The sequence below is a fragment of the Myotis daubentonii genome, chromosome 9 (genome assembly GCF_963259705.1).
Source record: "Myotis daubentonii chromosome 9, mMyoDau2.1, whole genome shotgun sequence".
Lineage (NCBI taxonomy): Eukaryota > Metazoa > Chordata > Mammalia > Chiroptera > Vespertilionidae > Myotis > Myotis daubentonii.
The window spans coordinates 38,725,955-38,745,253 of record NC_081848.1 but is presented as its reverse complement, the minus strand read 5'-3'; the positions used below and the strand labels follow the sequence as shown (position 1 = coordinate 38,745,253).

At 39.3% G+C, this 19,299-nt stretch overlaps 1 protein-coding gene and 1 pseudogene across 5 annotated transcripts in view; one reads left to right on the top strand and one right to left on the bottom strand.

Annotated features, from left to right (window-relative positions):
• Positions 1–19,299, bottom strand: part of RSF1 (remodeling and spacing factor 1) — a 141,968-nt gene that overhangs the window by 122,161 nt on the left and 508 nt on the right. The window contains exon 1 of one of the 5 annotated variants that reach the window (XM_059708352.1): positions 4,511–4,653. The exons of the other annotated variants lie outside the window; for them this stretch is intronic. The gene's annotated coding sequence lies outside the window, so the exon portion shown is untranslated. Of the gene's footprint in view, positions 1–4,510; positions 4,654–19,299 lie in introns of those variants that run through there. 5 annotated transcript variants of the gene reach the window in all.
• On the top strand, positions 9,959–10,624 carry LOC132240758 (elongation factor 1-beta-like; annotated as a pseudogene).

Here is a 19,299-nt window from a genome sequence, read left to right as displayed (position 1 = left end):
TTACTAGCTGTCTACAACAAGAGGGTAAAGACTCCTTATTACTCCATCATGGCCAGAGATGGACTTCCTAATTTTAAAAATAAAATTAAAGACATATGTATCTATTAACTAGACCACCAACTTACACCATACACAAAAATAAACTCAAAATGGATAAAGGACTTAAATGTAAGACGTGAAACCATAAAAATACTAGAGGAATCCAAAGGCAACAAAATCTCAGACATATGCTGAAGCAATTTCTTCACCTATACAGCTCCTAGGGCATTGGAAACTAAAGAGAAAATAAACAAATGGGACTACATCAAAATAAAAAGCTTCTGCACACCAAAAGAAACCATCAACAAAACAACAAGAAAGCCCACTGCATGGGAGAACATATTTGCCAATGTTATCACCGATAAGGGTTTAATCTCCAACATTTATAGGGAACTCATACAACTTAACAAAAGCAAGATAAACAATCCAATCAAAAAATGGGCAAAGGACCTAAATAGACATTCAGACATTTAGAAAGCCAAGAGACATATGAAAACATGCTCAAAGTCACTAATCATCTGAGAAATGCAAATCAAAACAACAATGAGGTACCATCTCACACCTGTCAGAATGGCTATCATCAACAAATCAACAAACGACAAGTGCTGGAGAGGATATGGAGAAAAAGGAACACTCCTGCACTGCTGGTGGGAATGCAGACTGGTGCAGCCACTGTGGAGAACAGTACGGAGTTTCCTCAAAAAGTTAAAAATGGAACTCCCATTTGACCCAGTGATCCCACTTCTAGGAATATATCCCAAGAAAACAGAAACACCAATCAGAAAGGATATGTGCACCCCTATGTTCATAGCAGCACAATTTACTATAGCTAAGATCTAGAAACAACCTAAGTGCCCATCAGCAGATGAGTGAATTAAGAAACAGTGGTACATCTACACAATGGAATACTATGCTGATGTAAGAAGGAATTCTTACCATTTGCAATAGCATGGATGGAACTGGACAGCATTATGCTAAGTGAAATAAGCCAGTCAATGAAAGAAAAATACCACATGATCTCACTCATTTATGGATAATTAAGGCCATTAAAAACTGATGAGCAAAAATAGATACAGAGGCAGAGCAACATCGAACAGACTGTCAAACTACAGTGGGAAGGCTGGGGAGGGTTGGGGGGGGGTGGGTAAGAGATCAACCGAAGGACTTGTATGCATGCATATAAGCATAACCAATGGACACAAGACACTGGGGGATATGGGAGGCTAGGGGAAGGTCAAGGAGAGAAAAAAAAAAGGAGACATATATAATACTCTTTGTAATACTTTAAGCAATAAAACAATTAAAAAAACAACAACTGTACAACTTCAAAAAAATGGATCTATTTTTATACATGAACTATCTAAAAAGAAACAATAGGCATATCATATACTGGTTTTTAACATTTCAAGAAAATGGGGGGCGGAGGCTAATATCAGATCCTTTAAAACAACTTTAAAGATAAATATTATTGTCTCCATTTTGATGAAGATCAGAAGTTAATACCTTTCCCAGGTGACACAAATATCAAGTGGAAAGGTTAAGATTCTAAACCAGATAACAGTAAAGACCATTTTTAAAAATCTATACCAAGGCAGGGATGGGGGAGGGGGTGGAATTAACCAAAGATCTTATATGCATACTAGAGGCCTGTTAGATTCGTGCAATAGGCCTTCCCTTCCCCTGGCTGCCGGAACCAGTTTTACTCTGGCACCCGGGACCCAGGCCTTTGCTCCAGCCGGAGCCGCCTTCAAGCCTTTGCTGCTCTGGCCGGAGCTGCCTTCAGTCTTCACTCCGCCGCTTTGCGCCTACATATGCAAATTAACCGCCATCTTTGTTGGCGGTTAATTTGCATATCCCACTGATTAGCCGATGGGAGGCATAGCAAAGGTACGGTCAATTACCATGTTTGTCTATTATTAGATAGGATATGCATAACCCATGGACATAGAGAATAGTGTGGTGAAGGCCTGGGGGGCCAGGGGGGGAGCAAGGTGGAAGGGTTCAATGGGGGGGGGGGAAGAGGGGACATCTGTAATACTTTCAACAATTAAAAAAACTCTATATACCACATTGTTTCCCATTATTTCTCACCGGAGATACTGCATGGGATTTGGTTTACCAAACTACCAAACTTAAATTATTAAACTATCCTGTGTTTTACTTAGCCAGGTTATTATTAACTATCAATCAGAATATCTGATCAGCATGGTAAAAAAAATTTATCACACTGAGGTGAGAATATTTCATATGAAGGTAATGATACAATGTCATTGCTAGCCTATTCGACATTTTGGCAAATAGATGTATATTTATTTAAATTTAAAACTGGTATCCTATATAATAAAAGCCTAATATGCTAAGTGTCCGACCATTCGACCGTTCGACCAGTCGCTATGTCGTTCACTGACCTCCAGGGGGAAGACGTTCCAACTGGTAGGGTAGCTTGTTGCTGGGGTTCAGCCAATCGGGACTTGGCCAGATGGGCTGGACCTGCCCTGGAGCCCTCCCTTGGTCCCTCCTCAGTCAGCCAATTTCCCATGGTCCCTCCCAGGTCGGTGACTACAATCGTGCACCGGTGGGGTCCCTTGGCCTGGCCTGCGGGGATTGGACCAAAACTGGCTCTCTGACATCCCCCGAGTGGTCCTGGATTGTCACAGGACAAAGGCCAGGCCGAGGGGCCCCACTGGTGCACAAATCCGTGCACTGGGCCTCTAGTTTTAACATAAATGTCTTGGTTGTGATTCATTCAAGCCAATGAACCCTTAAGGAAAGCATATATTTCCTATTTCATGTAAGCAGACATTAGGTTCGCCATGTAATAATGTTGGCGACCACTAGAATGTAAGTTCCATTAAAGTTTTATTCATAAGACATAGAGAAGATTTAGCATACAGTAGGTGGGCAATAAAAGGGACCCATAATTTTAATTCTCTAAAAGTAGAATGTCAGAGATACATTACATCAAGATGGTATGCTGACCTTGCTGCCCAAACCCCTTAAAATGACAGTGAAAAAAGTAATGGGCTTATGTCTCTAGTAAATATGGAGTAACAGGGACTATATTTACCTTACCTGCCTGAAACAACATGAAACAAAATATATGAAACAATGGCAATTAAGACATTATACAAGAGGCAACAAAACAGAGTGAACAGTGATATATGAAAGATGAGAAACAAAGATCAACCCTACAATTGCCCCAGCTGCTATCTAGGTAAAAAGGCAAAGAGGAAGGAACATAAAATACTCAGGAATAAATGTAACAGGAGATGTAGAAGACCTATACAGTGAAAACTGCAAAACACTAAGAAAAACTGAATAAAACCTAAATAAATGGAGCAATGTACCAGGCTCATTTATCAGAAGACTCAATATCTTAAGGTGTCAATTTTCCCCAAATTCATCTGCAGATTCACCATAATCCCAATAAAAGTTCCAGGAAACTTTTATGTAGAAATTTGTAAGCTTAGTCTAAAATTCATATGGAAATGCAAAGAGCCTACGATAGCTAAAACACCCTTTATTTTTTTAAATATATTTTATTTATTTTTTTACAGAGAGGGATAGAGAGTTAGAATCATCGATGAGAGAGGAACATCGACCAGCTGCCTCCCTCACACCCCCCCACTGGGGATGTGCCCACAACCAAGGTACATGCCCTTGACTGGAATCGAACCTGGGACCTTTCAGTCCGCAGGCCGATGCTCTATCCACTGAGCCAAACTGGTCAGGGCTAAAACACCCTTTAAAAAGAATAAAGTTGAAGGACTTAAATTATCTGACTTCAAGACTTATTACAAAGCTAGAGTTTAAGTCAAGGCAATGAGAACTGGCCTCAAGATACACAAACAGATCACTGAAACAGAATGTAGGATCCAGAAATAGACCTATTATAGACAATTAACTCTTGGGGGGAAAAATGTTACTGAAATAAAATTTACAAACATAAAACCCACCATTTTAGGCATTTACATTCAATGGGTTTTAGTATATTTACAGTATTATGCAACCATCAACCCTAATTATGATATATTTTCATCAACCCAGAAATAAATCTTATTCCTTCCAATTTCCCCACCTCAATCCATGTCAACCACTAATCTACTTTCTGTCTCTATGGATATGCCTAATTTGGAAATTTAATATAAATAAAATAATACTCAATGAAACCAAAAGTTGGTTGTTTAAAAAGAAGAACAGAAGTGACAAACCTTTAGCTTGATTAATGAAGAAAAATAGAAAAAAGACTCAAATTACTTAAGTCAGGAATAAAAGGAATATTCTAATGACCTTACAGAAATAAAAGAATTAGTAAGAAAATACTATTTACAAATGAATGCCGACATATTAGATAACCTAAATGAAACAGACAAATTCCTAGAAACTACCAAAAGTTACTCAAGAAATACAGAATCTGAATACCCAGAAGGTATTCAAATAAAAGGATTAAGTCAGTAATCAAAAAACTTACCCCAAAGAATAGCCCAGGACCAGATGGCTTCACCGGTTAATTCTACCAAATATTTATAGAAGAATTAACACCAATCCTCAAACGCCTCCAAAACACAGAAAAGGATGCAATACTTCCCAACTCACTCTAGGAGGCCAGCATTACCCTGATACCAAAACAGACAAAGAAATCACAAGAAAACTATAGATAAATATCCTTTATGAATATAGACACAAAAATCTTGAACAAAATACAAGCAAACTGAATCCAGCTACATACTAAAGAAATTACATAAAATGACCCAGTGGGATTTATCCCAGAAAAATGTAAGGGTTCAAGAACAGGGACTAGTCATGCCAGAAAGACCAGTAAGTTGGGGTTTTGAGCCACATGATATCAGCCCCACTTCTGTGGAGGGGAAAGGAACAGGAGGTTGAGTTCAATCACATGGCCAAAACTCCACTAAAAACTCTGCTACAACCGAAGGTCACTGGAGGTTCCAGACTGGTGAATACATTGATGTGCTGGGAGGGTGATGCACCTGATTCCATAGGGAGAGAGCATGGAAGCCCTATGCTGAGACCTTCCCAGATTTTGCCCTATATGTCTCTTCATTTGGCTGGTCCTAATTTGTATCCTTTAAATCAAGGGTCCTCAAACTTTTTAAACAGGGGGCCAGTTCACTGTCCCTCAGACCACTGGAGGGCCGGACTATAGTTTTAAAAAAAACTATGAAAAAATTCCTATGCACACTGCACATATCTTATTTTGAAGTAAAAAAACAAAACGGGAACAAATACAATATTTGTATTTGCATCTGGCCCGTGGGCCATAGTTTGAGGACCCCTGCTTTAAATAAAGCCATAATCGTAAAAACAGCACTTTATTGTGTTCTGTGGGTAGTTTTAACAAATTATCAAACCTGAAGGGAGTCACGAGAACTTATAGCTGGCATCTGACATGGGGGCTGTCTTATTGGTGACTGTACCTTTCCACCTGTGGAATCTGACTCTAGTTTCTGGTGGCTAGAGTCAAAATTGAATGGTATTGCAGTTGGTGTCAGAATAAAAGCCAACCAAGAATTTTTGTAAAATCTGATATGGTGATTCTAAAATTCTAATGAGACAGGAAATAAGGGCAGAAAATAACCAAAAGCTTTAAAAAAAAACAACAACAAAAAAACCCACCAAGGTAGAACTTGCCTTATCAGATAGAATGACTTAAATTAAAGCTATAGTAAATAAAACCATGTGGTTAAGAAAACATCAATGTAACAAACAGAGAGCCTAGAAACAGGCCCAAACATACATGGAAATTGGTATATGAGGGGTGGCGTTACAAATTAGTGAAGGGGGAAAAACCTCCACATTACCCAAAATTAAATTCCAGCAGGTTTAAGGCTATAACTTGGAAAACAAAACTTTTAAAAGAAAATACAGATGAGAGTCTTCAGAATCATAAAAAGGGTGTTTTTTTTAAACAGCATAAAGTGTAATTATAAATAAATGAATGAATGAATGACAATTAATATCACACTGACATTTTAAAGTTTGGGTCAACAGGAAATACTATAAAAATAGTAAAAATGGTAAGCAATATTGAGATATTTACATTGCAAATAAAAATGACAAAGAACTAACATTAAAATAAAGAACTGCTACAAACAATGAAAACAGATAACCACAAAGAAAATGGGGAAGGCTGTTATAAAAAGATGATTCACAGAAGGGAAAACTGAATGGCTGGAAAAACATGAAAAAATGTTCAACCTTATCATAGTAACAATAAGAAACTAATTCATAACCACATTATCAAAAACTTAAAAGTCTAATAATACCAAGTGTTGACTATCTAGATAAATGGGAACCCTCATACAACTGCTGGCAGTGTATAAACTGATAAAGCCAAGAGCAATCTGGCTATACTAAGGCTAATATATACCTTCAGCTCAGCAATTCCACCTCTAGGCAAAACCACTAGAAAGGTCATTACAGCATTTCTCTTAACAGCACAAAAATAAACAAAATAAACCTAAATATTCAATTTAAAAAAAAATTACAGTATTTTCATGTAATAGGATACTATACAGCAGTTAAAGTAAAGAACTAAAATAACATGCACCAACAGGAGTACATTTCAAAAACAGTGTTTAAGGGGGAAAAAGGATGTTGTAGAGGAATGAGTACAGTATTATATCATTTACATATAAAGTTTTAAAGCATGTAAACCCATACCATGTATCATTTATGGATACATAAATATATACTCTTAGTATAAAACTGTTCGTGGGAATAATAAACTCCAAAATGGAGGACAGTGGTTGCCTGTGGGAATGGAGGAAAGAGAATCAGAACAGCAGTAACACCCAGAGGACTTTAAATAAATCTGTAATTTGTAAAAGCAAAAGCAAGGATATTGAAAGAAAAGGAACATCCTAAAAAAGTTCAGAACTTCAGGGATTTAAAAAAAAAGCCATGAAAATCTTTCAGGAAAGAAAAGAAACTCACTTACAAAGGAACAAGAATCAGATTGACAGATTTCTCATCAGCAACAGTGGATGCTAGAAGATAAAAGAGCAATATTGTCAAAGTTCTGGGGGAAAGTTATTTGAACACTGGAAAACTGTATTCAATCTAAATGGGCACTCAGAAAAGGGGGCAAAATAAATATATTTTCAGACATGCAAGAACTCAAAGTTCACCACTTAGAAACCCTGTTTGAAAAAAGAATGTAATATAGCGAAAGAATTAATCTAAGAGAAAATGTGGGAATCAAAAACAATGGTGAGCAAATAAACTGTTAAAACATAGTTTAATTTAAATCATTGTTGAAGAACATACAAATAAATGATGGACAAAATGGAACTAAAATCCCAGGTAGTTAATATATGGCAGGTTGAGTGTGGGACTGAGAGGCAGGGTCAGGGAGGGAGCCTATTAAGATTCTTATATTGCTTTGTGTAAATTACAGTTATTAAAAAAGCAATTTACTGTGCTCTAGTATCAACCTTAGAGAAAATCTCCCAATATTAATTTCCTTATAGACAGATTATTTACATTATTGATAATTCTAGCTTAAGAAATATATATGATTTCTTTAAGTGCTAACATTTTGTCTTTCAAGACTTGGACTTCACTAATTAAATGGCCTGAGACCAGACTTTAATTATAACTCAAGTAACATTACAGGTTTGAGTTACCACATAGTGTCTAATACCATGTATATCAGTTGGAGAAAGTCACCCCTGATACGGAATTCAACTCAAATATTTCTGATAAAGAATCTTTCAAATTAGTCAAGAATTATTTAGTGCCCTGACCAGTTTGGCTCAGTGGATAGAGCGTCGGCCTGCGAACTAAAGGGTCCCAGGTTCGATTCCGGTCAAGGGCATGTACCTTGGTTGCGGGCACATCCCCAGTGGGGAGTGTGCAGGAAGCAGCTGAATCAATGTTTCTCTCGATGTTTCTAGCTCTCTATCCCTCTCCTTCTCCCTTCCTCTCTGTAAAAAAATCAATAAAATATATTTTTTTTAAAAAAGAATTATTTAGCAATCAACCTACATAAACAACACACATTTACTTATGTACTTCCCATCTATATAAGGTACTCAATCCACACAATATATTTTACCTATCTGTTCTCAATTGAGAATGGCATTTCAATTTGAAGTTCCATTTCTTTGTAGGGAGGGGGGAAACAGAAAGAATATTCAACAAACTACCAAATCTTTAACCAGAAGAACACAGCAATCTCTAAAATTATAAGAAAATTTTAAAAAATACCTGTTAAAAAAGCTTTACTTATGAAAGAATACAATTAAACACCAATGCCAAGATAGTTTAATAAAGTTAATTACCTTAAGTACATGAATAATGTACTCTAAAAATTGCCCTTAACAAAATGTTAAATATACATTTTACATATGTATAGCAACTTAAATAATTCACAAAAACAAAAAAGCAGTAAAATAAGTTTAGATTTGCCTTAATCTGTTTATTCAAAGTAAGCTTTTAGTGAGCTATAAACTTAAGATAGCTAGTTCTTCAAATAGTGCTCGTATATGTTCATTAGAATTCTGAATTTTTAAAAATAGGAAATCACACCCACTCTCCATAAGCCCTAGAGGATGTCAGATAGCCGGTTTCAGCCCTATCCCCGCAGGTATGATCCAGACAGGAGGGAGTCCAACTACCACAGGCCCAATCCTATGCATTGAGCATCTGTCTCCTGGTGGTCAGTGTGTGTCATAGCTACTGGTCATTCTGTCATTCGGTCGTTCGGTTGCTTAGGCTTTTATATATATAGACTGGTGAGATATGATTTGGGGCAAAGGCTGTGGGGAGTGAGAAGAAAGGCTAAATCTGAGATTTTGTAGTTAGAATTGATGTGAAGGGTCTTTGAGTAAGAAGAATTTAGTATGATTTCTAAGTTTCTGACTTAGAGAGTGAGGAGTTAATAGTTCATTTTATTGTGAAAAGAAGAAATGGCCAAAAAGTCCAGGGGTCCTGGATTGCAAGAGGCCTCTAGTAATATTATAACAACCTCTAGCTGATTTCCCTATCCTCAAGCTGCCCATTCTGCTTTTCCAACAACTCAAAAAATTTTAGTATCAGAAATAAAAATTTCAGGCCTGACTGGTGTGGCTCATTGGTTGAGCACTGACCCAAGAACCAAGAGGTCCTGAGGTGGGGACACATGCCCAAGTTGCAGGCTCAATTCCCCATAGGGAGCATGCAGGAGGCACTGGATTGATGTTTCTCTTTCTCTCCCTCCCTTTCCTTTCCTCTCTCTCCAAGGTCAGTAAAAACATTTTAAAAAAAGAAAAGACTTCAAGGTATTTATAACTCATGTGTCCCAATCTAATTTTCTCACATGGTCTGAAGTTCCTCAACCATAAATCTTTTAGAAACATAATGCCTAAAGTTAACAATTGCCTGGACAATACAGAATATTTCACACTTCTATGACTTTTCCCATGCTGTTCCCTACCTGGAATGCTTTTCCATCTCCTATTCAACCATTCAAATTTCCATAATGACTACAGTGATGCTTTGATATATGTCCTGGAAAAAAGTTAGATGCTTGCTCTTTTCTGTTTTTTCCAAAGCAATTACACATCTATATCATTTTTTACATAACTAGATTCATGCAAATATGACCATGTAAACATGATACAAATATACACTGTTTACAAGAGACACTTTAGAATTAAAGACACAAGGAAGTTAAAAGGATGGAAAAAGATATACCATGAAAAGCAGTAACCAAAAGACAACTGGAGTGGCTACAGTAACGCTGAGACAAAGTAGACTTTAAGACAAAATTTGAAGTAAAGTACCAGGTGACAACAGACATTCCTGGCTACACATCAGAATTGCCGATGCCCTTTTTCCCCCTCTTAGTGCTTGTCAAGACTGACTGCACTCCTCTTTCCTTTACTGCCCCCACCTTCCCAGGTCAGTCTACACTATGGGTTTTGGAGACCTGAGAAGTCCCACCAACCTCCAGATGCTCAACGACTACCTGGGGGACAAGAGCTACAGCGAGGGGTATGTGCCATCACAGATGCTGCAGTATTTGAAGCAGTCTCCAGCCCAATACCTACTTGTATCATCCCCCACATTGGTATAATCATCACATCAAGTCTTATGAAAAGGAAAAGGCCAGCTTGTCAGGAGTAAAGAAAGCTCTGAGCAAATATGGCCCTGCTAATGTGGAAGATACCACAGGAAGTAGAGCTACAGACAGTAAAAACAATTATGACAGTGATCTCTTTGGATCTGATGAGGAAGAGCAAAGCAAACAAGTGAAGAGGCTAAGGGAAGAACACCTTGCACAGTATGAGTCAAAGAAAGCCAAAAAAGCTTCTCTTTGCCAAGTCTTCCATCTTATTAGATGTGAAACTTTGGGATGACAAGTCAGACATGGCAAAAGTAGAGCATTGTGTCAGGAGCATTCAAGCAGACAGCTTGGACTGGGGCTCTTCTAAACTGGTTCCTGTGGGGTATGGAATTTAAAAACTTCAAATGCAGTGTACACTAGAAGATAGTTGAAACAGATGCACTGGAGGAGCGGATCATGGCTTTTGAGGGCTTTGTGCAGTCAATGACTATGGCTGCTTTCAGCAAGATCTAAAACCCATCATGGATCATTGGACTTAAAAGCATGAAAGAAAAAAAAAGAATTGCTGATGCCAGGGCCCCAATCTCCAAATATTCTGATTTTATGGATTATGACAAGGCCAAGGCATCAGTATTTTTCAAAAGGATTCCCTAAGGTCATTCTAATGTGTAGCCAGAAATAATTGATTAAATTACCTGAGTATACTAAAGGTTGAAAAACACAAAGCTAAAAGGAAAAAACAAGGCCACTTCTTTACTTAGGGTAAATGGAATTCATAACAGTAGGGGAACGAACCCTGGAGGCCTTTGATGACCTACTGCACAAAACTTTATAATATAGGAGATGGGGTCTTACTTCAAAAAGATTCAAAAGAATTATTTCCAAGTCTGAGGAACATTACGGTCCTAAGCAATGATGAACCAAAGAGATTCTTTTTTAAAAATATATATTTTTATTGATTTCAGAGTAGAAGGGAAAGGAGAGAGAGACAAAAACATCAATGATGAGAATCATTGATTGGCTGCCTCCTGCATGTCCCCTACTGGAGATCGAGTCCGCAACCCACAGGAATCAAACTGTGACCTCCTGGTTCAAAGGTTGATGCTCAACCACTGAGCAACACTGGCTGGGCAGGTAAAGATTCTTGTTCAAGGCGTTCAATTGTATCTATAAATTTGCATTTCTTTACTCTTAATATACACATATCTCAGCATCCCATTATAATAGTATATGTTTTATAATAATGCTCATGCTAGCCCTGACCGGTTTGGCTCAGTGGATAGAGCGTCGGCCTGCAGACTCAAGGGTCCCAGGTTCGATTCCGGTCAAGAGCATGTACCTTGGTTGCGGGCACATCCCCAGTGGGGGGTGTGCAGGAGGCAGCTGATCGATGTTTCTCTCTCATTGATGTTTCTAACTCTCTATCCCTCTCCCTTCCTCTCTGTAAAAAAAAAAATCAATAAAATATATTTTAAAAAAATAATGCTCATAATAATATAATTAGAACTTTTAAAAGTAAAATAGCATATATGAGTAGAAAAGCATGCTATAATCTGACTCAGAAGCCTAAGAGTTCAGATTATTGCTCAGTGTTCAGACCAAGACCATGGTACTGAGGATCATAGTACAATCATAAGATCATAGCTGAGGGGACAGTCCAGTGGTCAAGAACTAGGGCTCTTGAAGCCAGATTTACCCAGTTTTAAATTCCCACAGCACTATAAACTATCATTATATTATCAAATGTTCCTCCAACTCCTTAATGCTGTATAACCAGACAAGTTACTTTACCTCTAAGATGTAAGTTCTTTATAAAGTGAAAGTAGTTACAGTAATAGAGTGGTTGTGAGGACTAAATAATCTTGGTAGAAGACCCAGGCATATGCCCCGACTGGGAATCAAACTGTGACCTCCTGGTTCATAGGTTGACGCTCAGCCACTGAGCCACTCTTTTAAGTTCTACTTTCAATTAATACATCCTTTCCCGTCTGAATCCATGGCAACATCATTCATCCAACCTAATTTTCACCAAGACCTGAGGCTGCTATCTCCAAATCAGATTTTAAATTAGTCCACTTGGATGAGACCTTTGAGGTCAGTATAATAGCAACATTACAACAACTCTTACCCTATTGCCAATTACTGTCTCACTTGCCCGCGCCCTCATCGTAGCCTTGCCTTATGATGCAGATTGTTACCTAAAAAAATTAAAATAAAACTGCCTTATGACCCAGTGATTCCACTTCTGGGAATATATTCAAAGAAATCCCAAACACTAATTGGAAAGAATATATGCCACCCTCCCCCATGTTCATTGCAGTGTTATTTACAAAGCCAAGATTTAAAAGCAGCCCAAGTGCTCATCAGTAGATCAGTGGATTAAAAAAAGCTGTGGTACATTTACACAAGGGAATACTACTGGGCCATAAAAAAGAAGGAAATCTTACCCATTGCCACAGCATGGATGGACTTGGAGAGCACTATACTAAGTGAATAAGCCATTCAGAGAAATACAAGTATTATATGATTTCACTCATATGTGGAATCTAATGAACAAAATGAACTAACAAGAAAAACAGAGAAAGACTTATAGAGAACAGGATAACAGTTGGGATGGGGGCTTGTGGGGAAGTGCAGTGATTGAGCAAAAAAGAGAAAAAAACTCATGGACAGGTACAACAGTGTGGTGATTGCAGGGGATGATAGGAGGTGGAGGAGGGTATGGGGGGATAAATGGTTGTGGAAGGAGACTTCATTTGTGGCGGTGAGCACAAAATACAGTGTACAGATGATGTGTTGTGGAAGAGTGTACATGAAACCTGTATAATTTTATTAACCACTGTCACCCAAATAAATTAAAAAGGAAAACAAAACCAAAAAGAAAAATATCCCCACAATGTTTATTGTACTTGCATATAGCAGATACTTAATACACATATTAAATAAAGTAGCTAATAAATGCTTACCTTTTAAAAAATATTTCTATTGATTTTTAGAGAGAGAGGAAGGAGAGAGAACTATCCATGTGAGAGCACAACAATGATAGGCTCCTGCATGCCCCCTTACCAAAGATCCAGTTCACAACCCAGGCATATGCCCTGACCCAGAATCAAATAGGCAACCTTTCAGTGCACAGAATGACATCCAATCAACTAAACCACACCAGCCAAGGCAATGCTTGCCTTTCTTAACAGTTAAGACTTGAACAGAAACTTCAAGGCAAACTTCTTAGTAATTAAAAAACAAGTTAGTCAATTTGCATTAACCAGCCCCATTTAGCCAGAAAAATCCTTCTGTTCCTGTTATCTCCAATTCTGGGACAATGCCAGCAACCTCTCTCCAAACCTCCATAACTTTTGGTTACCTCAATTTTGTGATATACCAAAAAGGATGGAGAAGAAATACATTTCTCTCTTTCCATCTACCAAATGCCTAAAGAATGTTTCTTTTATCAAAGGTGGGAAAGCCAAAATTTTTCTTCCACCAAACCAGGTTCTGGTTGCAGCAACGTTACCACCAATGGTCTACCACTGTTGACCCACATAACTCCCAACACATGCATCTGGTAAGATCTTTTGTTTAAAGCAACAGATGGTGGCTCCAGTTATGACCAAGTCACTTTATCTAATGCACCTAAAAACTATTGTCACACAATTCAATCAGCAGCATTAAGGGAGAACATAATAAGTTACAGCCACCGCTCCAGTTAAATATAAAAGGTATATCCATACTTGACATTTTAACTGTAAGAGTTACACCCCAAATTATTAGTAAGTGTAAAAAAGAAATCAAACCTGAAATTGCTCTAAAATAATAGAATCTTAAAAAAAAAATCAAACAAAAAACCCTAATGATTCCACTTTTTTACCCTTTACCCTATACAAATAACTCAGTCAACCATAGTACAAATTATGGAAATGATAATACATTATCCATACATACTTTAATAGACAGTTACTAGATAAATATAATGTCTCAAACAATACCATGTATAGACTATCTTTAAAGAATGAAAAAGTATATTTTCCTCTTTAAAAAGAATGTCCTTTACAGGAGAGGAAAGATGCTTGGGAGCTTTGAGAGTTGGTAATCCCACAAAGTTAATGTCCACTTTTACTTGTGTCCATATCGCCTGGTCATCCACCTCCAGGTCAGGGGGAAGCTGGGGAAGCCCCGACAGCACAGAAGTGGGAGAGCTAAAGTAGATTGTGAGGGAGGAGGGAAGGAATAAAACAGCACCTTCAGATGGCACACCATTTTCCTAGTCTGATGACTATCAACAAGAAATCTTTTTTTTTTTTTTTTTTTTGCTAATAATTTCAGCTTTTAGGTGAATTTTTCAAATAACAGTCTGAATAACACCAATGGTCAGTTAGCTGTATACACTTGAAATCAATCTCTGCACCTTGGTTTTCTTCCCTGCAAAATAAAGGTAAAATAGATGCGAAAGTCCTTTCTTTCTAGCCCGAAAAATGCAAAGATGGTCTCCAGACTATCCAGCAGCGGTTGCCAACCGGTGGTCAGTGAGGTCCAAAAGGTTGGTGACTGCTGCTCTAGAACACAGGTTCCCAAGCTTTCTAGGGTCATGTTACCCTCAGTATTTCAGTAATGTTTTCCTTCATAGCAGGCTTAGGCCAAGAAAGAATAACAGTTCCACTTACTCTTAGTACCATTTGAAAAACAAACCTATCTCAGCTGAAAAAAAAATTCATTCTTAAATAACCACAATTACTACTTATAGAATGTGTGTTACATACAGTTGGGCACTGCACAACTTCTAATACTTTGGAATCAGACTGGACACTGCTATTCTTATTTCCTGTTCCACAATTATTTTCATGCATTTTATCACAGAAACCCTCAAAACTCACAAAGATATGTCATCAAAAGGAATGTAGCACAATCTAATTTTGAAACCATGAACTCTCTCAAGCTAGTAGTTCACTAGGCAACCAAGAGATGTCAAGCATTGCTCTATCTCCCTTGAAAATTTAAAGTTCACAGCAGCACCTCTGAGAGTTGGTGGCAATACCCTGGGGTGCCGTGGTGAAGTTTGGGAAACATGGCCACATGGTAAGGTATTATATAATTTTGTGGCTCGGACTCAGACCTGGGTTGGAAATCAGATTCTACCAATAACTATATAATCTTGGGGATTAAGCAAGTGAATCAATCTCTTAAATCCAGCTTCTATGCCTGCCAAAAAGGAATTAATAGCAGCAACCTCAGATAATTGTAGCCCTAGCCGGTTTGGCTCAATGGATAGAGCGTCGGCCTGTGGACCAAAGGGTCCCAGGTTCGATTCTGGTCAATGCACATACCTTGGTTGCAGGCTCCTACCCAGCCCAGGCCCTGGTAGGGGCTTGTGCAGGAGGCAACCAATAGATGTGTTTCTCTTACATCGATGTTTCTCTCTGCCTTTCCCTCTCTCTAAAAGTCAATGGAAAAATATCCTCGGGTGAGAATTAACAACAACAAAAGAAGTTGTAAGGAATAATGAGCTGCATGCATATAGTAAATGCTCAATAAATGGCAGCTATTATATATCATTAAAACTAAACAAGTGGTTTATAAAACCAAATTTAATAATTAACTCTGGGGATGAAGGTAACATTCTAAGCTGAAGCCACAATGTCAAATTAAAATGCACAAATTTTTAGAGGAAAAATCATAAAGTGCTTAAATAAGGGCAATACAGAGAACTATAGTATCCTCCAAAGGATGTCATAAATGTTGATACACCTATCACAATGCCTAGGTAAAAAGTACTAAACTGGCAACTCAGAAGAAGATATATGTATGTTAAAAAGTGCCTTTTAGCCCTTGCCGGTTTGGCTCAGTGGACAGAGCGTCCACCCGGGGACTGAAGGGTCTCAGGTTCGATTCGGGTAAGGCTGCATACCTCAGTTGCAGGCTCTGGGGCGAGTGCAGGAGGCAGCCAATTAATGTGTCTCTCCCTCTGTCTCGCTGCCCTTTCCCCTTCCATTCTCTCTAAAAGATCAATGGAAAAATATCCTCGAATGAGGATTACAAAAAAAAAGTGCCTTTCAAGGGATAACCACACTAGGAAACTAGGACCCTTTAAACAGCATTAAGAACTGCGTTTTAAAACTACTTAAATTTATAAAGAGCAAAACTCATCTGACTATAACAGACTTTCTCATCAAGAGTATAATAGCTCAACATATCTGCTCAAACCACTTTCTCACATGCTAAAAATTTATCATTTTAATTCCAAATACACCTGTGTGTCTTCTATCTCACAAACATCTGTAATAAAATTTATAATACAAGAATATCTGTAGGTGCATGGTTTATGAAAGGAGTTTTGAATGAAAAACTCTTTTTCTGTTTTTCATTTTTAATTTATTGAATGATTTTAGAGGAGGGAGAGAGAAAAAAACATCAATTTGTTGTTCCACCCATTTGTTTGTTGATTCTTTATTTAAGATATATTTTTATTGATTTCAGAGAAAGGGAAAGGGATAGAAACATCAATGATGAATCATCCATCAGCTGCCTTCTGCACGCCCCCTACTGGGGATAGAGTCTGCAACCTGAGCATGTGTCCTTGGCAGAAATCGAACCTGGGACCCTTCAGTCCGCAGGCAGATATGCTCTATTCACTGAGCCAAACCAGCTAGGGCCATTGGTTGATTCTTATATGTGCCCTGACAGGGGATCAAACCCACAACCTTGGTGTATCAGGAAGACATTCTAACTAACTGAGCTACCCAGTCGAAAGGATTTTTGAAACATTTCATTTGATCCTGAAATTATTCCAATTTACTGAAGAAACTGAGGTTCACAGAAATTAAGTAATGTGTACTACAACCCACATATTACACAGTTCAACACTAAAACCCATATCTTTTAATTCTTTCTAATACACAACTCCTTCCAGAAAGACTCAATTCAAATCTTGTTGGTTGGACCAGTATTGTTTCATCAACTAGTTCAAGTAGGTTAACCATCACCAAAGGCCTGAAAATGACAATCTTTGCCATGCACAGTAATGGCATTTCACCTGCAGAGACTTTTCATTTGCCAAGTATCCTGAATTGTGTAATATTAATAATTATTGTTAGGTCACCTTATGACAAGACATATTATAGTTGGAAATATAGTGGCTGAGCCCACTGGTATAATCTTTCAGCCCATATTATTTCCCATTTTTTACTTAGCTGGTGTCTCATGGTTCAATTCTAAATAGACAGATAACATGAAATATTAAACTGATTCTGATTTTTTATCTTGTTATTAATATAAGCCAAATGTAGTTGCCAAGATACTTAAAAGGAATGGAGGGGCAAAATACAATAACATCACAGAGGTCTATCCCTGCCTTTAAATTTGGTCAAAGTATATTCCAAAAACAATTTATCAGCAATCCCCTTCCCCAAATTCCCACATTTTCCCTCTGATAGATGACTATCATTTCCCAAGGTATCCTAAAAGCAAATTACTAAGGCATTCTAACTCAAAATGACCAATTCCTTAGAAATTAAATGTAAATACAACCTAATTAAATTACTATATTGGAGGACTTAAGTTTTAAAGAAATTCTATAGGAAGCCTTTATATAAAGTCTTAATGTAACTAGTTACCCTCCTATTTTATATTATATAAAAAATTAGCCTTTTATGTGCCAGAGAGTAGAGATGATTTCGGTAAGAAAGAAGAAATATAAGCCTGCACCATAACTACTGTATTTATTTGGGTCCCTGGTAACATAACATCATTTTCTCTATAGGTAATATTTTTAAAAACTTCACTCTTGGGCCCTTCCTAACAATGTAAATATATAGTTAACAGAAACTTCATTTCTATGGAGAATTGAAGATGGAAGAGAAACAGCTGTCTTGTACAATACCCAGTCCACTTTGGCCATCGAATACAGACCAAAAAAAAAAAAAAAAAAAAAAGATCTATTTGGGAAACGTTTCTTCTCCAGCCAAGGGCCGTGCCCAGATAAAGGCAATGATCAGAGTACAACAAAAAAATCTTCTCTGAGGGAAGAAATGTGCCAGAAAGAAAAGGGGGAAAAAAAGGCACGGATCGGAAATAAATAGGGAGAGAGTGCGCGCTGTGTGCGGGCTAGAGGCAGCGGGCGCAAACGCTGAGATGCTCCAGCGAAAAGACCCAGCAGCAGCAGCAGCAGGAAGTTTCAATGGGGCCGGGCGGAGCATGCGCCCTGCGCCCGCGCGGTGGCCTTCTGTGGAAGCAGCACCACTTGCAAACACCAATAATAGACCAGCGGCACCGGAGAGAAACATGAGCAACAAGCACCTCTTCAACTGTTTCCCCTGCGTCGGAGCCCCTCCTCCAGCCTACATATTAACCACCCCACCCGGCAGATGGGAGGGCGACTTCTCCTTCCCCTAAGCCTGGCTGCCAAGATGAAGGGGGAAGGGACTGAAAAAGTGGGGAGATGCTTTTTCTATGGGGGGGGGAGGGAGGGAGGGAGGGTGGTGTTGGGATGGAGAAGACGGAGAGAGAAAAACTATGGGGAGGAGAAATTAACCCTCTACCCTCCAAAGTGGAGGTGAGCCGACTTAGTCCCCCAAAGCGAGAATGGAGGAGGACCCCCCCTCCCACGGGGGAGGAGCAAATCTGCCTACTGGCAGGAAGGAGTTTGGGGGGTTAAATGGGCCCTCGGGGGAGAAGCCAAGAGGGACAAGAGCCGACTCTCTCCGGGGAGTTCCCACTAGAGGGAGAGCTGAAGTGTCCGCCGGCCCCCGCCCACCCAGGTGGAGGGAAAGAAAGGGGGCGCCCCGAGAGGAGCCCAGCCTCTCCCGAGATGGTCAAGAGGAGGGTGGGAGGAGGGGAAGCGGAGCAAGGGAGAAGAGGAGGAGGGGAAAAGCGCAAGGCTGGCCGGAACCTGCGCTCCCCTTCCCCCGCCACCGAGAGGGAGACGGGGTGGAGGGCCGGCCTCTGCCGCGGGGTAGCAGCCCCGGGGGCAGCCGCTCCGCACCATGACCCCTCCCGCCCCAAGCCCACACCTAGCCCGCGACTCCCCCGCCACCCGCTCGGCGCCCGGCCGAGTGGCTCCAGGGGGCCTCCGCCCCGCCTCCTCACAGCCCGAGACCCCCGGGGGCTGGGCCGAGAAGACCGGCCGGGCGGAGCTGCACCCCGGGGGGCAGATAGAGCCGCGGAGGCCCAGGGGTGGTGCGAAGAGCAGAAAGAAG